The sequence below is a fragment of the Pogona vitticeps genome, chromosome 3, assembly GCF_051106095.1.
Source record: "Pogona vitticeps strain Pit_001003342236 chromosome 3, PviZW2.1, whole genome shotgun sequence".
Lineage (NCBI taxonomy): Eukaryota > Metazoa > Chordata > Lepidosauria > Squamata > Agamidae > Pogona > Pogona vitticeps.
In genome coordinates, this window is record NC_135785.1 from 149,336,547 (window position 1) to 149,362,483 (window position 25,937).

At 42.1% G+C, this 25,937-nt stretch overlaps 1 long non-coding RNA gene across 1 annotated transcript in view; it reads right to left on the reverse strand.

The window, feature by feature from the left end:
• LOC144588445 (uncharacterized) overlaps window positions 1-25,937 on the reverse strand; it is a 407,977-nt gene that overhangs the window by 358,494 nt on the left and 23,546 nt on the right. The window lies entirely within an intron of this gene.

A 25,937-nucleotide genomic window follows, 5' to 3' on the forward strand; every position in this document is an offset into this window, starting at 1 on the left:
CTGCCACTGGAGGATGTGCAACAATGGACTCCAGGCCTTGCCGAACAGCTGTGGCACCCTCTCTGTTGACTCTCTTCCGGGCTCAATCAATTCACCTGGGGTCATGAGCGCCTTTCCACACCAGCCGTCAAATTATTGCTGACCAGATAATGCGTGTTTTGGGGCACCATGCCACAAAAGCTCTGAGGTCCGCAATGACCTAGAGGATCAGCAACTTCTCCGACCCTTGGGCTAAGTCACTGCCTCCCAAATGAATCACCAGAATGTCAGGGGGCACCTGTGGAGAATCCTGGAATGCCAATTCCATGAATCCATTCCAGAACATGCCTCTCCATACCTTCCATTCCACTGCTGCCACTTCACCGAGGCCGAGATTGTGACGCCAACTGGTCCGACTGACATATCTGACAGCGCCCAAAAAGTAACTATGCCCAATCAACAGAACTCAAAATCAAGCCAATAGCTTCTCTGGACCTGCAACAACAAATAACAGAGCAGAACACAGCAGCACCTAATACTGTGGCAAAGGGCGAACATAAGCACAGTATTTTTGCAACAACCATTTGCCTACTTTCTTGATATCATCGATAGCATACTAAAGGGCAGCTGCTGTAGATGCAGCACCAGTCTTGAAGGAATGCATTCCAAAATGCCAACCCAGAATCCCGGCCTTGCATAAGGATTGGAAAGTAATTTTCGGAACCTGGTATTTTGTTAATGGTGACTTATCCTTGTGGCATAAAAAACAACCACCTTCCTCACCCCTACATCGCAGATACTCATGCACAGCCCTCACTGGACATATCTCACCTTCAGAACATTGCCCCAACAGCAACACCTGTCCCTTACTTAATTGGTCTGTTTTTGAGCTACATAGGTGAATGGCAATCTGATGCTCTGATACGACCACATTCTTCCTCTGCAGAGAGGATAGTGAAGTGCCATGTTTGGATGCAGCCACTAATTTGCTGATCCATAGTTCCCCAAAAAACTCGATGAGTGTAGCAGCACTAAACAAGCAAACCTCAAATTGGTCCTCATAGACAAACTCCCAAGTACCTCCCAGATCGGCCAATATGGCTGGTGATATTGGTGTACAGGTATCACCTGTTCTGCCTCGCTCTCTTCTCCACCCTTCGATCATCTTCCAAATACGGAAGTAGATTGTGAACCCTTTGCAAACCTGAGCCTTAGCATAAAAGGCCAGGGCAGACATCCTGCCCTGAACAGATCTAGGGGCCAGTCCCTTCTTATGAAAATGAACCACAAATTGCATAAAATTATCATCAGATGCTGGCCAATCATAACCCAGTCCCTGTTTTTCACAAAAAGTGAAATATTCTTTGCATGCTGTGGTATAACTATGGCAAGTTCTTGTGCCACTGCAAGACTCATGGATCTATTAGCTTTAGCCCTCCAAGATTCCATACCTCGTCTGGTAGGATGTCTGGCTGAGCTTGTGCACCCGGCGCCAGTGCCCTGAACCAGTCCATCTGTTGACGGGACAGACTATCACAATGGAATTATCAACCCCGGGAACATGACAAGCCTGGAGAATTATATTAAAGCATAAGCACCTCAAAGTGATGGGTCTAACCAGCACCGTTACCCTCCTAGATCTAGATGACAAGGAGTTAACAATGTGCACCACAGCCTGGTTATCGCACCAGAATGTTACCACAGAGTTAGCCCATTCATGAGCCCATAACGACAAAGCACCAACTATTGGAAAAAGCTCAAAAATGTGAGGTCTCTGGTGACTCTCTGACTGTGCCACTCTACCGGCCACATCCCTGCAAACCACTTACCTTTGAAAAAGGTTCTGTAACCATTTCACCCTGCTGCATTGGTCTGAACCTGCAGTTCAGACCCTGAACGCAACTCCTCTCACCAGAATGAGATTCCATTGAATTCCTCCAAAATCATTAGCCAAACTTGCAAATCTTCCTTCAGACCCATTGTTAGTCTTCTCCTGTGATGAGGTCTTGTAAGGCCCTTCATGGCATCATATAACCTTTGCAAGAAAGGACTACTTGGGGCTACCACTTTGCACACAAAGTTAAGGTGGCCCACCATTTCTAGTAGCTGCCTCAATATGGCTTTTTTCTGTGCCATTAAATGCTGTAGCCTAACTTTGAGTTCACCCAACTCAACCTCTGGAAGCCTACTGGACTGTTGGATGGTATCTCATTCAATGCCCCAAAATGTCACACCTGAGAAGGCCCCCCAGTCTTTTCTTCCACCAATGGAATACCCAGTTTCTTTGTCATTTCCTGGAAGTGGAACCCCTCATCATAAAACAATCATGCATGCCATGCCCAGGAAAATCCACATATGCCCTATAAATTATATACATGTATTGGATCAATGAGAAGGCTCTTTCTGGTTGGGCCTGAATTAGTTTACTAGCATATATGAAGAACCCTGGTAACCAATTTGTCCAACAATGGTCTGGCTTACACTGCCACACCTTTTCCTTATCTCTCTCTTTATTGTTGTCTTTTTTCTTCTCCTCTATTTTTCTGTTCAGGAGTTCAAATACATCTACATATTTAATCATCCAAATGTTCTCAACTGTAGCCGGAAGCAGATGATCATTGAGTGGTATGGACTGATCACCTTCAGGCATTGCTACCCTCGGCCCTGATTTATACCCTGTATCAGGGACCATTGTGGGAACTGCTGCACTAACTTCCACACCAATCACCGCCTGGGTAATTGCCACCGGACCCTGAGCTGCACTCAGTATAGGTTTCAGTAACATCCATACCCCTGAATGTGTTGTTGGCAAAAGCGAGGCTGAAAAGACTGGCATCACATAGCTCCCAGTGCCCCACAGCCAAGCTCCCACTGGTTGTGTGGTACCCAGTGCAGCGTTACTCTCATCTCACTGTATCCCTACATATGTTGTCAATGGCATCTTAGCAGGACCCTCCTCTTTCTGTGCAGGTTAGCTGTGTGATTCCTCGGCATCATCCTCTCGGGTTTGCATGAATGTTGTTGACACCTGTGGTTGGTCTTGTTGCTGACTTGACATCATAGACTCCCATGTTTGCCATACTGGAGTAACTGCCTCTGAAGTGGCTCCCAAAGGGTTGGGCCATTCTCCCTCTAGAATAGCACTGTGAGATAACATTATGTCTCCTATTCTCTGAGTTCTGCTAATTTATGGGCCTTGGACTCTCTATGTAACCTCCTCACTGTAGAAGCACCCTCCACTGCTCTGGCCTGGGCATGTTCCCTTTCCAGGATGCTAAGCTTCTGTCACATAGACCTATAAGCAGGCCACTCGTCACCATCATATGAAAAAATTGCAGGTAGAGAACATGTGGAGGCCTTACGCTTAGCAGGCTGTTTTCCCTTTCCCCCTCCTTGTCCTTTTTTGTGACCCATAACACCAATGATAGCTTTAGCTAAATAAACTTAAATGCACAGGTCTGGTCCTCAAACATCTATTAAATGTACAGCACTAACCAACGAAAGATCTTACCAATAAGTTTATAGATAGATAGAAAGACAGATAGAAAGACAGATAGAAATCTATATATCTAGCTGCTTCTGTAATCAGTCTAAATATATATTTGTAAATTCTGCCCCCCCCCCAGCTGGGGCAGGGTTGTGCTTTTCTCCTGGTTCCTGACCCAACATAATAATATTTATTAAATGTTTATCCTCTTTTTATAAAAAAATCCTGTGATTATGAACTATCATTTATTTAGTACCAGAGACCCAGCCCCACTCAATCCTACCTCCTTAAATCTGCTTTGCCTCCCTGCTTTTTTAAAATAATAATAATAATAATAATAATAATAATAATAATAATAATAATAATAATAATAATAATAATAATAATAATAATAATAATAATAATAATAATAATAATCTCTCTTCTCCAGCTTTCCCCTTTTTGATCCTTTTTGTTTTTTTAAATAAAAATCCTCCGATGGAGACTGCAAAGGCTCTCTTCCAACCGCACAAAAACTCCTAATCCTCAACACTCCAAAGTGCTGCGTGGTCAAAAATGAAACCGCTTCGACTCGCAGTGACACAGCCACCTCTGCCAATGCCGATGGAGAAAGGAGGGCGAGGAGGATCTGTACAGCCTTCTTCAAGGCTTGCTTGTGCCCAGCTGCCTTGCCCCATATGACATAGCAATGCTGCATCTCTCTCTATCTGATCGGGCGTGCAAAGGCAGCTCTGCACCTCGCAGAGAGGCTTTTTTTCCAACAGTTGACCCTGGGTGAGATGTGAAGTTTAACAACACACAATATATGCAAATTTACAATAAAATAAGTAATTCTGACATCTAGGCTACAATACCATCTGTATCTGGAAATATGTTCCTCTGAATTCAGTAGAGTTTTTTTGAGTAGTCTGACACAAGGTGCAGTGCAGGGGCTTTGGAGGCTTGTAATATTGTAAACCAAAGAAGAGAACATTCCTGGATACTGTGTCTGCAAATGATTCTGCCTGCCTCTGTACAAATGAAGTCCAATTGAGTTCAAATACACTTAGTCCAAATATGCCCTCAAAGACAATTGTTGATTTTAGGTACCATCAAATCACCTATGACTCATGGTGACCCTGTGAAAGAATGACTTCCAAAATGTCCTGTCATTAGCAGTCCTGCTCAGCTCTGGCAAACATAAGGCTGTGGCTTCCTTTATGGAGTGAAGGCATTCCATATTTAGTTTTTCTTCTCTCTGACTGGAGTCATCCCCTTCTCACCATTTTGCATGCTTTTCTGATGTTCACCTCTGTGTCTGATCACACCTTTGGATCCCTCACTTGGAGCAGGGCCTGTGAAGTAATAAGGTGCCTGAGTGGAGGGAATGATTTGTGTCTTCTTTGCCTGAAGTATGAAGGCCTCCATTAGCTGATCCTGAAGGCTAGGGGAAGAGACATAAGTCAAAATGTAAATTTAATCTTCTGATTTCTCCTGTGAAATGGACAGGAGAATGACCATAGTCTTTAAATTAATTCCTATTCATGCCTTATTCACTGGGTTATCTGTAGCATGTGAGCTGACACCTAGCTGCTGTTCTCTCTCTTGCTGCTTCCTCCAAATAGAAAGAGATTTGACTCAAGAGGAAAGGTTCTTGCCTGCATGTAGGCTTTACATGCCAACAAATTTGATACATAGCTCCCAATTCAATTTTCTTCCCCTGCCCCCATGGCTGGGAAAGAAGCTAGACAGTATAGTCACCCACTCCATGTTCATCATTTCATTCAGTCCCATTTTCAGAAATCTCTGCTTTCCCCCTGCTGTCTCCATATCCTCTCAGAATTATTGTCATTTCCAGCAAGTCCTATCTACTCATGATACGCCCATAATTTTTCCTTCTAGAGAGAATTCAGGCTTGATTTGGACTAGGATTCATTAGTTCATTTTTCTGGCATTTCTTGTGTTAATGAGAATAATTTATGAATGAATTGTGTAGTTGTGGAAAATGGTTCCTGCCTTGATACATAACTATTTGAGAAGCAGTGGATGGGTTGCTTGCATCATTTGGAGAAATCATTTTCCTCTGCTTTCTGTGAGTTTTGCTTCTCAAAGGGAAAAGATACTAGCTTTGTCAAAGCTACATGGCACAAACTATAAACTTCTTGTCTTGCAAAAGCTTCTTTCTTCACTCTCATGTTGCAGACAAGTAAGCTGACATGTTCTGCAAAGTCCAAAATAGGCCTGTTGTCATGTTGAGACAAATGGAGAACAAAGAATTTGATGAATATTTGTCACATTCCTAGGTAATCTTAATTATCACTCATGTGACTGAAAGCCATCTTTTAATAAAAAACTTCAGTGATTTTCCCTTTCAATATCTCAGTTAGAATTCTATACAGCAACAAAAAAATTCTGTGACATTTTGTTAGATCGAGAAGAAGTGTAGTAACTTCAGTCACCTTGAACTAGCCTCATTCCTTCAACCCAGTATCAGTTGTATTATGGGGCATTTATTTTCACAGAAATCTATTACATGGTAAGCAAGAACTCAATAGCTCAACAGTACAAGCAAAAGAGCAAATTAATAGAGCCAAACAAATTAATGACATCTGCCAGTGCAATTTTATTTATTCAAAGACACCTCATATTGGTTTTGTGTCGTCTGGCAGTGTGTGAAAATAATCCCTCCCATTTGTTCATGCATTGCTCTGCACAACTGAAACATCTGGTTTTCCATTTTTTTCCTTGTTCACAATGTCAGCTCCATGGGAGACAGTACTGTAGCTATTATACTACTGAGTTCACTTGTAATTGCTTACGGCCAAATAGCACAACACATCCACATGCAAGATGGTTTTGTTAGGAAAGAAAAGTGTCTTTAGGAAAGGAGAATCCTAGCAGAAAGACTAGCCATTTCAGGTAAGGGACAAAATTCCTTCCATTTCATGCCCTGTTACTTCTTTTCCCTGCACATTTTCAAGTATGAAAGTTGGAACGTGAGGGGTGATGGTTGTAGCGTTCTCTATTTATTAGGTCTATGGTTCATGTTATATTATGTAATGGTTTATGGTTGTTATGTAAAATAATGGTTCATGCATATTAATATTGCTGAGAGGCGGAGCCAAAAGAGATGCTATAAGAGGAGGAGTCAGAAAGTCAGGGGGTAGATGGACTCAGTAAGAGAAATGTAAGAGTAAGGCAGTAGAGAAAAGTCAGAAAAAGTAATAGAGTAGTTTCAGAAATTCTGAGGTGTGATTAGCTGCTGAAGATACTTAGGAATTAATCTCTATAATCAATAAACCAAAGTTTTATTTAAAGGAACTTGAAGTGTGGACCTGAATCTTTCTGAGGTAATGGTAATTTAGCAAAAGGGGCACGAGGCTGGACACCACAATGGTTTTGAATGGAGAGAAGGCATTTGGGCTTTGCTTATATGCAAGAAGGTGCAATATACAGCTAGTTTCTTAATATGGTAGAGAAGAATTATGCATATAATGCAGAAACAAGATGGGTGAGGATACTTACCCTTAACTGTAAAGCAATAGGATATAAAGCAAAAAGCAAAGCATGCTCCTTATATAATGCCCCATAGCAACTAAAGCACTCTTTGGGTGGTTTACAAATTAATTATGCAGGCTACACATTGCCCTTCCCCCAGCAATCTGGGTACTCATTTTACTAACCTCAGAAAGATAGAAGGCTGAGTCAACCTTGAGCCGGCTACCTGGGATAGAACCCCGGGTGATGAGCACAGTTTTGGCTGCAGTACAGCAGTTTAACCACTGCACCAAGATATGGAGTCTTGTGGCACAGTGGTTAAAATATTTTAAAATATTTCTACCTTCTTTAAATCAGAGGTGGGAAATATGCATCCTCCAGTCTTCAAGAACTTTCTGGAACCCAAATCATATCCCTTAGCACTCCAGGGACACCCCTCATAACCCTTATAATCTATTTTTCAGCCTACAAAAAGTTTTTGTGCAGATTTTATCAGGATAATTCTTCCATGATTCAGCACTTCTTAGCACCCCTGAAGCCCTCATGCCCCAAATAAAATAAAATAAAAAGGTTTAAGTGGTAGAGGATCTAAGGGGGCTTCTTCAGTTAAAAACAACACATTTTTGAACAAAACAAATATAGAGGTGGGGGTCACAGGCATGGCCCTCCAAAATCCAGGGTGTATGTTGCCACTGGATCTCTGGAAGTTGATGTCCTTGGCTCAAATCAAGGACTAAGAATGTATATATTTTAGTATAGAAATATTATCTTTTTAAAAGGTTTTCCTAGGCAAATTATCATCAGAGACTCTTTCAGAGAAGGACTCTTTTGCAAGAGCATGAGGTGCACCAACAAAAACACTACACACTTAAGTTTACTGTGAATTACAAGTGACATTCACACAGTCCCAAAATGTGTTTGAGTCATAGCTCCGAATCAGTTTTCTCTCCCCCCCCCTACAGCTGGGAAAGCAACTAAACATAACCACCCACTCCATGTCCATCATTTCATTCAGTCCCATTTTCAGAAATCTCTGCTCCTCTCTGACTGGAGCCATCCCCTTCTCACCATTTTGCATGCTTTTCTGATGTTCACCTCTGTGTCTGATCACACCTTTGGATCCCTCACTTGGAGCAGGGCCTGTGAGGTAACAAGGTGCCTGAGTGGAGGGAATGATTTGTGTCTTCTTTGCCTGAAGTATGAAGGCCTCCATTAGCTGATCCTGAAGGCTAGGGGAAGAGCATGTAGGCTTTACATGCCAGCAAGTACCCCAGTTTTCTAGTGTTCTTGGTCTCATAGCAATCCTACATATGAGCAGGAACCTTTCCTTACAGATATGCCACTCTTCATGTGGAAAAAGCAACAACAGAAGGTGAAGGGCCAGGTGCTCCCCTGCTAATGTGTTGGAGCGAACCAGGTAATCAGTGACAGAAGAGGGAATCAATCATTGGGTGAAATACCATGTTAATAAGGATCAGTGTTCCCTCTAATTTTCAGTCATGCTGCATGGGAGCCTTGCCCCGGGCATTCATGGGAGAGCGGGGCTTCCTTCAAAATGGGAAGTAAACAAATTGGCTGCTGGATGGTCATGCATAGCCTTGATGGAGCTCTGTGCATATGTACGTGCAGCTTAGATCCAACATTGGTAAGGATGCTGCAGAAGCATACAGCAGACCCCTATGTACCCTTCTTCTCTCCCTCTAAAGTGTGGCAAAATAAAGTGCATGATGTATTACCCACCACCTTTCATTGGCTACCCAGGATGGAGGCTGGAAAACCTAAACCGAATAATTACCCATCATGCCTTACTTTGCATCGCAGAAAGCAGTGGGAGGAAATGAAAACAGGCTGCTTCTTTCTAGAATAGCTGTGCCCTGTATCTGCCATAATACTTAGTTCCTCCATTTGTGAAAAGGTGATCTCATACATATAACGGAACAGTGTGATGGCAGCAACACAGGGCAGTTTTGCAATCTCATGATCCAACATGGCCATTCCTTGGAAATGTCTTGGAGATCAAGGTACTGTATCATGCAGCAGAAGATTGGGGGAAAAGATCTTCTGGGTTCCTTCTAACTGGCAACCACAAGTTGCGTGGTCCAGCTGTGAGCAGTTCTGGCAAGCACACTGGCAGCATGGTTCTATGCACACCTACTCAAAAGTCCTATAAAATTAATGTATAAGAAGGACTGACATCTTTGCCCCCTTCCAGATGTGTTTGGCCTACAACTCCCATCAGTCATTGCCAGCATATCATCTGGAGTGGCACTATTGTTCATCATAAGATGACAGCCACCATTCATGTATACTAAAGTTGTATGTATTACTTACTTGGAAGAAAATCTTATTGAAATCAATGACACTTAAAACATTTGGTAGATATACAGAAAATTGCCCTATAGGGAATATCGTGATTTTTAAAGTATTGATTACAGCTTTCCAAGTAAATGCATTTTGGATTGTAGCAACTTTCTTTTTAAATAAAAGCTTGTTTGTCTTTTTATCTCTCTGACTTTTACTTCCTCCTTAGCTTGCTGTTATACTGAGAGTGTGGTTACATTACTGAAACACTTTGGATTATTATGTGTCGTTTTTGAAATCAATATAAAGTCATGCGGCAGTCATATGGCATTTAAATTATTGTGTGTATTTCTTTGTCACATTTTCCCCATTGCTTTTTTAATTGCTACACCAATGTTGGAGACTACACTTACAGTTTAAATCATTTTCATTTAAAACACTGCATTTCCAAGACACTGTCAGGGAGGCACAATTAGCATAGTGCATAACTGCATGACCACTCCCTGGTTTCGCAGCAAGACACTTATACATCTCACCTGGGGAAGGGTCCATGGGCTGAAGGGATCTTGAGGGCTGAGCTCCAGCTGCACTGGTGTCAGGCTCTTTGTGCTGGCTGGCTCTGTACTCTGCACCTCAACCAGCCCATTTGTATGACTTAGGGCTGCAAAGGGAAATGGGAGGGGGTGGAAGAATGGATGGGGTTGGCAGGTAGAGTGCCTTGCCTTGCCTTGCCTTGCTTTGCCCTGCCCTCTCCCACCATCCACCATCTCACCCACCATCTTATGCACCCCCTCATTTACTGTTGTAGGCTTCCTCCCACCAAGTTCAGAGTTAGAAGGTGGAAAGAGGGGCAATGTGGGGGATCAAAGTGTGGAATAGGAGAAAAAGGAGGATAAGGAAAAAAATGGTGCAATTCCTGACAGCTGTCCAATGTGAAAGACATGCTATTGGAATTCACACAGGAGGCAACAGTTTGGGATAGATTTACTTCTAAACAGGAAGGTGTTTGCATCTGACAAATCAACTCAAATGAAATTGATTTGACCTCTGGGTTAAAGTAAATGACCCTCTGGCAGTACAGCAAAATACCTTAATTTCTGAATTTTGAAAAACATGTCCTTGGGGAAGAAAATCCGAGATTCCCTTTGTGTTGAGGTATTCACCTCAAAACTGAATTGTATAAACCCAATTCAATTTTTTCCCCCAGTGTAACCACATTCTAATATTATTAGGGTCTGCCTAACAGCCACAGTCTTTAGTCTGCAAGACACGAGCAGGGCTGTCCATGATAAGACCTTAGAGAGGTTACTGATTCAAAGGATTGCAGTAATTTGGAAGTGACCTGATGGTATATATCAGCACCTCTGGATAGTGCAACTTAATTATTGCACACAGTTATGAACCCTGATCAGTTTTTTGGGTGTAGGGGTGGAGGTCGGTTTTATCCCTTTTAAAAAAATATACATGGATGCTTCTGGAGTGGAAAGATCAGCTGGTATAGTTGTTGCTGCTCCAGGAGGCATTCAAATATATTCACATTCTATGGAGAGGCTCATTCTAGCTCCCTTATTTTATCAGTGAATACCAAAGTTCTTTTGCTATAATTACAAAAGAAGAAAAACTTCAAAATAAATTTCTCTGGTGTTTGCCTCTGAGGGCTGTTTTCCAGAATGAATGTTTGAATCTACAGAGACTTTGGGAAAAGAAGTTGCTTGTTCGGTACAATGTTTCATCTGCAGTAAAGTTTATTCCCCCCTTCCCCTCTTCAAAGATTAAAAAAAAACTGTACAAATTGATTAGAGAGACTGCATTACCAAAATAAATTACCTGAGATGCCTTGCTTTAATTTGTTTTTTCCTGTCTTAGGAAGCTTTGCATTTTCCTTTGGCTTGAAAAATGTGGACTGTAAGGTAAGAAGCAGCATTACCAGAATATCTCCCAGAGGGGACTAAATAATCCATTTCACTGACCATAATGACTTACAAACAGCCCTTCTTCTCTAGGCTGCTGGAATCATGCTTGCTGATTTTGTTCCACTTCCCTACACTTACAGATTTTTGTGGATCCAGGTGAGAGAACCCCAGTTCATGCTCCCCTGCCCCCTGAAGTAATGTTCCAACTTCCACTTTAAAACACTGTGGAACAGACAACCTTCATCTAACTTGCAATGGACCATTTTACACAAAGGGGAGCAAGAGGATGGATGGGCAAACATCCAAAGACAACTGATCCAAGGAAGCATCTGGTGCTGCTTTAATATCTACTGGCAGACTGGAGTGAAAACTCCTTCTCTCTGGTCCACTAAGATATTGGATGTGCCCTGGTCCCCGACTGGTCATAGCCTCCAGGTAACCCGCTTCACCCATTGGCTCATTTAGATCCCATGATTTGGCTGCCTAGGATCCAACTATTCCTCTAAACTGCCACGAAGCTCAGCAATCATGGCAGCATGGTGGCAGTTGCTCATGGCATGGACAGGCCTCTTTGGATTGCAAACAAGGGCCCCAAGTATGATGGGATATGGATACCCAGCTAAGTAGATGTTCAGTGGTGGTCTTCAGCCTGTGAACCCAGATCATCACAAAAGAATGAAAAAGCAGTAAGAAGGAGGTGTGTTCTGCAATAACATGACAGTTAGGGAAAGAAAGATACCTCATCCTCCCCCTTCCTTCTTCCTTCTAACTCTGGACCTACAATTTCGCCTCCCCTTGGGTTAGTGATGAAAACATCTGTCAGGTTCAATTTATGAATCCTTTTAAAAATTATTTTGTTCTCTTGGAAACGAAGAAATGTGTGCACTTCAGCTAATTCTTCAAAGATGTTGAATAGAAATTCTTTTCCACATACTGGCCAAACTTATTAGGTACAGCAATTCCCACCATGGAGAGAACCATACAGTACTTTCCTGCCATACAGTTGTTAAAGATGAACAGAAAAACAGATAATTATTCTAATTCAGCATTGGCATGATGGAATATACACAAATATTCAAACCTAGGTCTCACTAGGTAAGAGGCTGAGGCCACAGTGCTTCCTCAAGTAGTGAAAAAAGTGTAATTGTGAAAACACTTCAGACAATAAAAGCATGAGTATCATTGGAATTAATTTTGGAACATAAACCTATCTTCCTTTCCATATCTAAGTGCAGAGACAGACATAACAAAGGAGACAATGTTGCTGGGAAGAAACTCTTATCAAAGCAGAAAAGTGGGGCTATTGTGTGTCAGAGTAGTCATGTCTAACTCGGGCATTTAAGAGTTAATATGCAAGGCCTGGGTCTGACTAGAAAAAACCCACTTAGTTCAGTTTCTTCAACATCAAGATTTTTTTTTTTCCCAAAATCAATTGCAAATGCATGGAAATGTATAATTTTTGGCAAACATTTACCAAAAATAGTCTGAAATTAAATTCTACCTGCTATGTAGAAAACACAGAACTAGGACTATCAGTTAATTGAGCAGACTCATCTGCTCTTTCTTTTCCCAGTGACAGCTCAGTGTGTATGTAGTTCTGTCCTTATACACTTCTACACATAGACACACACACACACACACACACACACACACACACACACACACACACACACACAGAGATAAATAAATAAATAAATAAATAAATAAATAAAGAAAGAAAGAAAGAAAGAAAGAAAGAAAGAAAGAAAGAAAGAAAGAAAGGGGGATAGGGAGTATCCATTAGTATTTGAATCTTCTGCATAGGAACCTAACTTTGTCATAAAGCTCCAACAGGGGAACAGTGTTCATTGAACATGTTCAGAATGAGACTTTTAGGGACAGAGAACAAATACATCCAATCTCTCTCTGTAAGCCTTCACTTCAGGTTGAAGCCATAAAAGGACTAAAGGAACTATCTGAAATAAGGGAGGACTCTCTCCAAAGATAAGGCTTGATAGTACTAGAAATTTATAATGGATGCCTTTTGTCCATAGGGATGGAGAAAAGGAAGGACTGTGTGAATCCCATAATGCCTACATTTCTTTTCTGACTCTCCAAATCATTACCATAGGACAGGTTTCTCAAAACAGAGAACATTTAGATTTTTGGCCTGCAGTTCCCATAATCCCTGATTACTGGACGTAGGGAGCCCTAGAGGAATTGTAGTCCAGATGTCTGAAGAGATGTGAATTGGAAAAAATTGTTCTATGTGTAGAAAGTATAACATGTTGGGTTGCATGAATGTACGTAAGTCCTTTCAAGTATTCCAAGAAAAGAAGCCTTCAAATGACTGTGAACTTCTCAGTCTATTGCCAGTGGAATACTGTGTTGTTAGAAACCTCCCCCATCAATAATTTCTGAGGGAAACCAGTGAAATGCTATTGCCACAAATCAGGATATTTTAAAAGCAGATTGCCTAACTTCACATAGGCTGCAGTCATACTGGCAATAGAACTTCATTTAAGCATCATTTAAATTGATTTAGATTTTATCATTCACATGACACAAGAGTCAAATCGATTTACAGTGGTGCCTCGCTAGACAGTTACCCTGCATAACAGTTTTTTCACTAGACATTGACTTTTTGCCATCGCTGTAGTGATTCGCAAAACAGTGATTCCTATGGGGGAATTTCGCTGGACAATGTTTGGTCCCTGCTTTGCAAACTGATTTTCGCTAGACAATGATTTTGACAGCTTTCTCTGCGCTCGCAAAATGGGTGTTTTCAGGACCTAAGCTTCGCAAGACATCTATTTAAACAGCTGATCGGCGGTTCACAAAGTGGCTTTCCTATGGCCGATCAAATGATTCGCAACAATGATTATATTCAATAAAGTGTGGCCCGTGTTTAGTCCATATTTCTGGTCTCGCGTGTTTATTCCGGGGTAAGGGGGTAATATACTTATTGCTTCTTTTAAATCCAAAGGGATGAAACATACAGGTAACAAATTGTCCTGAATAACATGACTGTGTTTCGATCTCACAACCTGTACATGTGGAATATTCACTACAGGTTTGTTCTAACAGATTCGAAGGACAGAAACCTTAATGGCATGTTGTTTAAAACAGCTAGCCAGTTACCTGGCTGCTTGATTTATTGGTGAGGCCCACCTTTCAGTAACCATAAAATCTGTGGAATATCAGAAGAGGCAATTTAGCTGGACATCAAGATACTTTAAAACTTCTCTGTTGAGGGAGGCAAGGCAATGAACCAAATGGTAGACTCCTTCCAGCAATGTGTTACACTTTTTTGCAGATTTTAAAAACAGAGAAAACTGCCTCCTGCCTCTCCAAGAGACTGCTTTAACCACAGCAGCTGCTCCAGATAATGAGTTTCAAAGATAGATTACCCTTAAAGTGGGTCATTCTTTCAAACATTTTCTCCACTGATTCCTTCTTAGAGGAAGAAAGTCAGTGCAAACAATATTATTATTATTATTATTATTATTATTATTATTATTATTATTATTATTATTATTATTATTATTATTATTATTATTATTATTATTATTATTATTATTATTATTATTATTATTATTATTATGAGTTCTCAATGTTTCTTACCAAACAAAGTTCAGAATATCCCTTTGGGCTTGCTGTACATTTGTCAAAAGTTTCTTTCATTAAGAGGCTTTTGGCTATTGAGGGATTTAGGATGGGATGCAATCCTCCTATCCTTAATAGTTAAATTATGAGCATTTAAAAAAAATCCTTTCCTAGCAAGAAAGCCCATTAGAGGATTTTAGTTCACATACAAATTCCAGGTTTATAATCATAGATGCAAGATGACAGTGAGAAATTATTCTCCACTCCAAAACTGGCTAGTAGTCATACGAAGTTTGCTCTTTTGAGGGCCAAACTAGGCATGGCATTGATTGGGCATAAGGAATTTTTATAAACCATTCACACAGATGCTTAGGAAATATCCAAAACAAAAATTATCGAAAATGTACAAGAATGCATACTGTAGATCAGGAAAGGTGCCACCAAATCTTGGAAGATGCGAACATAGTTAATGAGCAATGTCAAGGAAGCTATTAGAGGCAAGAAGACTTCTTTCTAAAAATGGAATGTTGCCTGAAGGAGAAAGGGGGAGGAACACACACCTTAGTGGACAAAAAAGTAATAACAATGGGAAAATAGGTAGATAATGAGGGGCACACGAAATAAATTTAAGCACAACACACAGGGACAGACCATTAATTCTCCCTCCCCTCCTCTTACACACACACACACACACACACACACACACACACACACACACACACACACACACACACACACACACACACACACACACACGAGAGAGAAAGAAAGAAAGAAAGAAAGAAAGAAAAAAGAAAGAAAGAAAGAAAGAAAGAAAGAAAGAAAGAAAGAAAGAAAGAAAGAAAGAAAGAAAGCTTGGAAATAGTACTTATTTGCAACTGGAACTGAACAATATCTTGTGCAATAACTAAGGCATAACTATAACCCTGTTCAGGTTTTACTTATCCAGTTCCCTCTAGTATATGAGCAGGGAAGCACATAGCACCTCTTTACTGCCTGTAGAGGAAAGGTTCATACCCCTATATTGGCTCTCCATCTAAGCCAGGGGTCTCAAACATGTGGCCCAGGGGCCATTTGTGGCCCGCCAGATGATAGTTTGTGGCACCCGCCTTGCCTGCCCCCCGAAGCACCCATGTGTCCTCTGTTGTCAAGAGTCAAAAAAAAGTATTGCCTTGCTCGCCGGCTCTCTCTCAAGACAGTGCCTCCTGCACCCTTCATCCAGAACTGCAGCCTGCCAGCCAGCCCATCTGTCTGCCAGCTGGCACACTGCAGTTCCAGATGGAGGGTGCAAGAGGCGCTGTCTTGGGGGAGAGGCAGCGAGTGAGGTGCGCTGCCAGCCCTTTTCCCTGAGTGCCCAAGCCGCCGCCGAGTGATGCCTGAGAGTGGGGCTCACTCCCAAACCCTCCTCAAAGAGCACCTCCAAGCCGCCAACCGTAGCTGCCACCGCCGCCTCTTTCAGGGAAGCGGCTCTCTGGCTCTCTTTCTCTCTCGGCACCCCCAGCACAAGCCTGGCCAGTGGCCACCTCAGCACCCGGCAGTGCTTCCTCTTCTTCCTCCTCCTCCTCTTCGTCCTGCTTCAGCCACCTCAGCTCTGGAGGCTGCCTGGGCTCGCCTCGCAGTTTGCTCCTCTGTCGTGGTGGGGGTAGCTGCTGCTGCTGCTGAGTGCGCCTTTTTTGGAGGGGGCCCCTCAGAGGAAGGTTGCCAGACCGCAATGTGTTTGTGTTTGTGTGTGTGCGAGCACGCACCTGTGGGTGGCCCCACCCTGTTCTGTTTAATTTCATGGGTAATGGTGGGGGCTTTTCTCCTTTGGCAAGGTGAATTCTGTGAGGGTTTTTTTTTAAAAAATTATGTCATGCCCTCCTCCCCCCGCCAGCTAGGCACTCCCTCCCTTCTCCGCTTCTTCATCCTGCTGCTGGTGCTGGTGGTGATGGTAGTGAAGAGGGAGCCAGAGGGGGTCGTGGTTGGCGACAAGGGCTTGCACGCCCCTCCTCCTCCTCCTCCTCCTCCTCGGAGCCCCAGCCGAGCTAAGGAAACTCCTGGGCGGCTTCCTCGGGCTCTTGCTCCGCTTGGCGGAAAATCTGATGCAGCCCAGCCTCAGCCAGACTCTGCCTCCAGCAGCCCCCAGGTAAATTGAGTTTGAGACCCCTGATCTAAACAGAAGTCTGTGTAGGGTATTTCCTTTCCAATCATTGACAAATTGCAATATGTCAGAATGTTTTGACTCCCCAAATCAACATATATATGTACAACTAATCTACATTTTCTTTCAAATGCTTTAATGTCAACTTCATTTACTCCACGGGAGTCATCTGAAAAATGTCACCTGTTTGAGGGTAGCACCTGACTAAGTAGACTGACATGTCACTCAATTGTCCGCCCAGCTCAAAATAACGTGAAGAGGCACAGTAACATGGGGTAAACTGGGCTACAACTTTATTAACGTATTTTAACTTAAAATTCCCCTTTCACAAGGGGGGGGCACCATACTTAAAAATGGTATGTAACTGGAGTCTACTTTGACCTTCCAGTCCAGACCTCACTCTAGCGAGTTCCTATTCCAAAAGCCCACTGTCATATTATACAGCACACCTTCGGGCCTCTAATAACTGGAGTTCCCCTCCCCTCAGCTGAATTTTAATGCCATTCTGAGAGGAGGGGTGTTTTGTACCCCCTGGGTGCCTCCTTTGGAACTCACCTGAACCTATTCCTTTTACACTACTTGCCATTGTGACCTAATAAATATGCTAACCTCTTATTAACTGCCTGTAACCACCTTCACTACTAAGAATGGGATGGGTGAAAAATCACTTGTACCGAGAGCCAATTTGGGTGCAAGTCAAAAATTCTCATCCGGCCCCAAAGCAACCAATTACTCTCATCCCTACTATACAAAGTGAGCAGATGGGCTGATGCAGCTGATAAAGGAGGGGGGGATGCAGGGCTGCGCAGCCTTTTTAAAGGCATCCCTAGTCCCAGCCTGCTCTTCTGAACTACCATGAGGCTGCATCTGTCTCTTCCACCTGGAGGGGTCTAAGGAGACCCTCTCTGGCACCTTCATGCCTCTCAGAGAGGCTCTTGTTGCTCACCTTGCCTTGCATGCATATGACACTGCATTTCTATTTATTTATCAATTTGATTTGATTTGATTTGATTTATACCCCGTCCATCTAGACCGAAGTCTACTCTGGGTGGCTAACAACAGTATAAATAATAATCATAATATAAAATAGCACAACAACAATAATACAACAAGAGATGGCAATGATAAATTCGGTATTGACAGGAGGGAAGGCCTTCCTAAAGAGCCAGATCATGAGTTTGCTTTTAAAACACCCAGTGAGGGAGCCAGATGAATTTCCAGGAGGAGATTGTTCCAAAGGCAAGGGGCCACTGCCAAGAAGCCCCTATTTCTTGTTTTTTCTCTTTGGGCCTCCCTCAGCATTAGGCCCCTCAGCTACCCATCCTGGCTAAAGCAAGTGATTTGGGTAGATCTAGGTGGGAGAAGGCATTCCGCTAGATACTGAGATCCTAAACCGTTTAGGGCTTTATATGTCATCCTTAACACTTTGAAATCAATGAGGAAATGAATGGAAAGCTAATGCAGGGCAGCCAGATTGGGGGAGATATGATGATGCTTTTTCACCCAATGTGAAGCCATTTGAAGCTTCCACATCAATCTCAAAGGTAGCCCCACGTAGAGCACATTATAGCAATCTAATCTCAAGACTACAAGCACATGGACCAGAGTGGTGAGCACCCCAACATCAAAATAGGAATGCAGCTGGGCAATCCGCCAAAGATGGAAATATGCAGTGCGGACCACTGACACTACCTGGGTTTCCTTAGTAAGTGCCAGATCCAGATGGACCCCCAAGCTGCGAACTTCACTCTTCATGGTGAGAGTCACCATGAAGTTGGGAGTTTCCCAAACCATCAATGGTGCGGCCACTCACCCTCAAAACCTCCATCTTGTCCGGGTTCAGCCTCAGACCATTCATCTGCATCCATTGCAATAGAGTCTCCAAACAGTGCTGAAGGCACGAAATGGCATCCACCATTGTTGGGGAAAAGGAGATGTAGAGCTGGGTGTCATCAGCATACTGATGACATGAAGCACCACACTCCCTGATGACCTGACCCAGCGGCCTCATGTAGATATTAACAGCATTGGGGAGATAATCAAGCCCTGCAGGACCCCACAATTGAGATTCCACAGAGCCGATACACTCTCCCCAAGCTGTAGCCTCTGAGGACAGTCCTCCAAGAAGGATTGGAGCCAGGCGAGTGCCAGACCACTAAATCCGAACTTGGAGAGCCTTCCCAGGAGGATAACATGATTGATGGTATCAAAGGCAGCTGAGATATCATGCAAATTAAGTTAGTAGCCATCAAATTCAGTGAATAGCCATCATATATAGCAGTGTGCTATTAGTGGGTTTTAACTGCAGAAAAATGTATTCCTGCTTAAATACATCAGCGAATGAAGGCAAATGTTTATGGTGACAAATGTGTTGATGAAAAACACTTGTGAGTGACATGATTCAAAGTGACTGTTGCATCAACCAAGCATACTTGTCTGCCTAGCTCTAACCCTCCCTACAGCCATGACCTTGCATCTTACAATTCTCACATGAAATGGAAATTAAAAAGCAACCATTACGAAGATGAGGAGGAAGTGAAGGCTGCAATGAAACAATGGAGAAAATATAGAGATTCAAAGTTCCCACTTGACTAGATAAAGAAACTGCTTTTATGTTGTGGGAAGTGTATTGTGTGTAGGGAATATTTCACAAGAAACACAACATAGTACCTGAAAGAGGAATGTTTTCTTCACTTCTCTGTTTTTTTAACAGATTTGCAATTTGTGACTCAACAGACAAAACTTTTCTGACAATATTTATATGCCACATTTCCTCAGTGAATTAGAATAGCACAATCCATCTCATTTATCAATAACTGTATGTTTTTTTCAGAAATATTTACCATCCCTTAAATCAGTGGTCCCCAACCTTGGGCCTCCAGATGTTCTTGGATTTAAACCCCTAGAAACCCTGGCCAGCAGAGGTAGTGGTGAAGGCTTCTGGGAGGTGTAGTCCAAGAACATATGGAGGCCCAAGGTTGGGGACCACTGCCTTAAATGAAAAAAAAATGGTAGGTAGGAGGAGATAAGTCAATTACTGTGATATCATTCAGTTAGTGCTGTTCCTGAACATGCCTGTGGCTTCCGCACCTCATGGCCCCTGCCTGACTCCCCAAACACAGAGCACACGAAGGCAAACCAATACTCCTTTTCACACGCTGCCACCAGTTGATCACTAAATCAACATACTTTACTTATGGAAGGATGAAGATGAAGGTCCAAGCATCACTGTCTTTTAAATAAAACAAGTTTATTCATTACAGATGTTTTGATTATCATTCATAAGTATCTTCTACAGGTTTATTTATCATCAGTCACAATCTTCTATTTGATCTTACCATTACTATTCACTCTTCTGACTAATCACACCTCAGATCTCCCAAATACCACACTCTAGCTCACTCTCCACTCTCATCTCCCTCTTGACTCTGACTGATTCACTCTCTGACTCTGACTCTTTTACGTATCTCTCGGCTGCGCCTCTCAGCAACATTAGCCTGCAACATGAATATGCATGACTACTTAACATAATAAGAGTGAACGCTACAATGCCCAATGGTTGTGGAAGCCACAGCTTTTGTTGTTATTCAGTGTAGACCAGTGCTAAGTTAAACATGAATGTGTGGAGAGTTAGATTCTACTAAGTTATCCCTTAGTTTGCTGAGCTTACCACAGTATTTGGATAGAAAAAACAAAGCCACTTCAACAGTGAATACAGCTGTGAAACAAGATGATGTGGTGCATTGTTTGATGTGCCATATTCATATTCTGTGGGAAGAGAAAAGCTGGTATGGGATGCATGTCAATGCACTGTGAACATGTAAGCCACAGTAATGGTCTCTCCCCAGGAATTCCAACCAATTTGAATAATCTGGACCTACTTGTGAAATGAAGAGGCTCGGTACATGCATAGTGAGTGGCAAGCATTGTTCTAGACATTTCTGAATGAAGTGGAGAATCAGAGACAAAAGAAAAGAAGGAACAGAAGAGTAGACATTGCCAAGGATGACAACACGTGGTGGAAACCAAACAGGGCCATGACATCCTGCAGTTGTGAGACATCTCACCTGTATGCTGCCACAGAGGGATGATGACAAAACAAGTAGCATCTTTATTTGCTATGAAAAGAGATGTGTCAGTAAAAGACAAATTCCCCCTATGGTCGGGAGTAGCATGAGGTGTATTGCACTAAACATCATTGTGTGTTGCCAAAAGTGCAATGGGACATAACCTACTATTGTGTAACTATCTCATCCACACATGTCAGGATGTGCATTAAATTCTCCAGAATCATGGTGTCATCCATAAGTGAATGACAGGTTAATCCAATCAGGTCTCAGTTTCCTGCATATAGTAAAAGTGAACAAATGTGCAGCTGCAACAAGAAAGAATTGTGGCAGGACAGGTTGGCTGTAATGTGAGATGTGTCTTAAGGGGTCTATCTGACAGAAGTGCACAATGAAACAAACCATCTATTTGTGTAGGTTTCACATTAGTAGAGTTTCCACCAAATGACCAAGACAAAAAAGTTCTTGTGAGTTCTGCTTTTAATAGTGCCTTAACTGAACAAAATGAGAACAGGTTCATGACCATGACATAACTATCATCTCCAATAAAAAAGCAGCAGATCACATGGTTGCAAATGACACAATTTAAAGAACCATTTTTTAAAAAGCCAGTAACCCAAAGGGTCAGAGCTAAGATATTCTGTCATAACAGATTTACAGTATCTCAGAAAAGAGACCTTCTAGTACTTGTATCTATTTTTAGTTATCTATTTATCCTACCGTACCTCCAAGGAATTCAGAACAACACACATTTTTCTTCCCCATTTAATCCTTTCAATACAAACCTGTGAGGCAGGTGACACTGAGAGAATATTACTGGCCAAAAGTCATCGAGTGAGGATATCGCTAAGTGAGGATATGCTGATAGAGCACAAAAACAGGATATAAAACAGAACCAAACATCAAAGGAGACTTTGGACTTAAGTCAGAAATGAGGCATAAGACAAGCTTATAGAATGACTTGAAAGCTACAATGTGTTGTTCTTTTTGGAAACATCACACAACTGATTAGACGTGTATGTATGAATGTTACCAGATGGCTAATGTACAAATCAAATAGACCACACACCTGGAGATAGAATATTTGAAAGCCCTCTTCTGTCTGAAAGAAACATGACTAGGAACAGAATGTGGTAAAGGCCATGAATGATTAATATAACAAATCAGATTAAAGCTGAAGAAAACCACTAAAACAACCAAAGTGCTAAGATTACACTGGCTACATGCATGTGTGTGTCCTTGAGAATAGCAACAGGAACTGTTTCTTGGCCTGGAGAAATGGACTCAGAGTTACAATTTTTCTTATACTAAGCAACAAGATTTCAGCCATTAAATAATCCAATCTCAAAGAATGAAAATATAAAAGATGACAGCAATGATAGGATCACTGTATTCATTTCTCTACTCCACTACTACTAATCAAGTGGTTATTTAGGTCCATGTACCCTTGGGGTTCTCCCTTCCACAATAGATGCTTGTTATTGGCACCAGATACTGTCTATCAACTGCCTTCACTTAGTTTTCCTTAGGGTTATAAAAAAAGGACATTAGAGTTTTTTAGCTGTGATAGAAATCTAACTTGACTTGGGTTTTCCCTCTCATAGTACAGCATATTGAATTGTAATGTATTGTATTGTTTTTATTTGATGTACTTTACAACGGCCTGTGTGCCACGCAATAAACTCGTGTGTGTGTGTGCATGTGTATTCATTTCTCATGCAAATAAAGTGGTGCTCAAAAGTTTACAAACAAACAAAATCACAAAAAAGCCCTTACTCAAAGGCATTTACTGTGTATATCCAGGAATCCTGTTAGTTATGCCTACATGCGTAACACCAATGACATAACTTTCAGCAGTGAATTTTCATGAATTAAGTAAAAAATCAATGGTGTGACTCAGTATACAATAGGAAATGCCTACTCTGATTCTGTGGCTTTTAGCAATTCACTGCTGAAAGCTATGCTGGTGGAAATATAAAATAGGAATGAGGAATAAGAGATGTTCAAGTTGGATTCAGAAAACATGCACTAGTGGTCATACTGCAAATATATCTTGGGTACTGCAGCATACCAAATAAACTGAGAAGAAAATTAGTTCATGCCCCCCTCAGAGTAGCACATTCTTTTTGGATATTGTGAATAAATCTACTGCTGTGTCTCAATGCACAAAAGTTTCCTGCACACACTGTACTCTTCAAGAGCTGGCCTAACATACAACTGTATTTGCATCTAAATTAAATTAAGCTGGTGGTCTGGTATTTCAATTTACCTTGCTTACCCCAGACTTACTAGTCAGAGATGCAACTGATTAGTTGGTTTCAGCAGTAGCCACAAAATGATAATGCTGCTCAAAACATAATCATAAACAATTTCTATGAGAAAAAAAAAAGCGAGAGATGTCTAAGGAAACCAGAGTGGCTGTATAACAAGATTTCAAATGAGCTAAGATTTAAAGGGAGCCAGTATAGGAAACAAAAAGAGGGGCGAACTATGAAGGAAGAATACAAACAACTATGGCAGACAAAAGATTAGGAATAGTCAAAATTAGTTCAGACTTACAAGAGAAGTAAAAACACTTTTTCCCCCATCTGCAGTCAAAGCAAAAAAAGAACAAACATACAGTAGTTAGCAGAAATGAGAGGATGGAGAAAACACTAATGGGCAAAAGAGAGAATGCAGAACTGCTGAACACCTGCTTTGCTTCTGTCTTCTGCCAAAACCAGTGTTCTACCTAATGCAGTTAGAATAAAGGAGGAAGAGAGGGGTTGCTTCCCAAGATAGATAAAGAGATCATATGGGAACACCTAGCTACTTTAAATGGCTTCATGTCTCCTGGACCAGATTAACTGCAGCAAAGGTACTAATGGGTGTTAGAGATACAATCTCAGAATTTTTTCTACTATGTTTGAGAATTCTTAGAGAACAGGTGAAACCCCTGAGGACTGGAGATGAACAAATACTATCTCCATCTTCAATAAAAAGAAGAAGAAAGAAGATCTGGACAACTACTGACTATTCAGCTTGACTTCCATATTACAAAAGGCTCTAGAATAGATAATAAAATAGTTGTTTTGTAAGCTGGATTTTCAAGATCCACCATAGGTTTCTCAAAACCTAATCTTACTTTTTAAAAAATCAGCAAAGCTGGATAGGAAATGTAAACTTCAGGGCATGGCTTTCTATGGCATGGCATGGCTTTCCATGCCGTATGATGCTACTTCTAGAGCAATCATTTTATACTGTATATTGAACAAACCCCACCCCAATAACGTTCTAAATGAAGGATGTCATCATTTGACTCCCCTAATGGTACCTTGCCTTTCCGCTATATGCAGTATAGACATAGGGTGCAACTACACAACAAGAAAAGTAAAAGCAATCCACTGTGAATTTGCACCCAGGAAGTTGGAGTTCCCCAGGTGTATTCACTTTAGATGGCCATACAAGAGTCAGCACAGAGAGAGGAGGAAATTGGCAGTGAGCCTTGTGGCTTGTTAAGGCAGCTCCACATTAGCCATCCAGATTTGCGGGAGGCACGGTTACAGCAGAATTACCTTAACAAGCTGAAAAAAAAAGATTGTCTGCCAATTTTCTCCTCTCTGACTCCTGACTGGCTGGCTAAAGCAAATGGACTTCCACCAGCTGGTCTTGTAAAGAATGGTTTGCAAGATCAGTCAATTTTCTCCTTCTCTCTCTTTTGTCTCTATAGGTGCCCTAGTGCTTGCACCAAGCCAACAAGATGAGACAAGAAAAGACAAAGGTTCCAGCCACTGGACGGACAGTTGCCATCCTGGAACGGCATGGCTGGCGTTTGCCCTCCATCCCGGAGGATGCGAGACACTTCCGGGTCACGTGTTTGCGGGGAGGGTAAGCGTGTCTGTTTAAAGAGGCACTCACCTTTGTGTCACCCTCTTTCCTCTTTGGGCACCCACCCACCCTCTCTATTTCTAGTGTGAAATTCTATGGTTGCCTTTTAGGGGCCAGGTAGTAATTTTTGACCTTCATCCTAATTGGCTTTTTCACCCATCCCACACTGGAGAAGGGTTGTTTGCAATTTTGGTAGTAAATTTTGGTCACACGGGTGGGTAGTGCAGAAAAACAGGTAGTCTTGGTGTGTCCCATTTGTAATTCAGGTAAGCCAACAGCGCATCCGACCTACCAGCTCTGCGGATCGTGCAATTACATGGCTGGAGCAGGGAAGATGTGCTGGGCCACTTCTGGACCAACAGTCATCAATTAAAGATGTCTTGGGGTCTAGGGTGTTTATTAGCGGCCACCCGGGTTCCTGTTGTTTCTAAGACTGCTGGAACCTGGGGTTGGGGACTTGCCCATTGACTGATCAAGGGGTATCTGGATACCCTGCCTTTAACTGTTTCCACACTACAGCACGCCCCCTCCTTTGATGATGTTGGCGATATACAATTGAATCTGAATTAATAAAGTGTTCGTTCGTTCGTTCGTTTAGTCGTTTAGTTGTGTCCGACTCTTCGTGACCCCATGGACCAGAGCACGCCAGGCCCTCCTATCTTCCACTGCTTCCCGTAGTTGTGTCAATTTCATGTTGGTTGCTTCGCAGACACTGTCCAGCCATCTCATCCTCTGTCGTCCCCTTCTCCTCTTGCCGTCACACTTTCCTAACATCAAGGTCTTTTCCAAGGAGTCTTCTCTTCTCATGAGATGGCCAAAGTACTGTGTGGCCTGTATTTAATCCATATCACTGTCTCACGTCTTTATTCCGGGACTGTGTGGGCAATAGTTTGGAGAGAAGGAGTGCTGACTTGAAGGGAACTGATATACCTGTGAGTGCCCCTTTGTTTCCTCTCTCCCCAACTTCTGGTTTCCTGTACATCCATGAAGCTGCATTGGCTTAAACCTGAACCAATGAAATGTATTTAATTGGAAAGAAAAAGTGGAAGTTGCATTGGTGGAGGACAAAGTATGGATGGTGTGGGGCAGTTCCAGGCTGATTCACTTTGACTTGCACATTA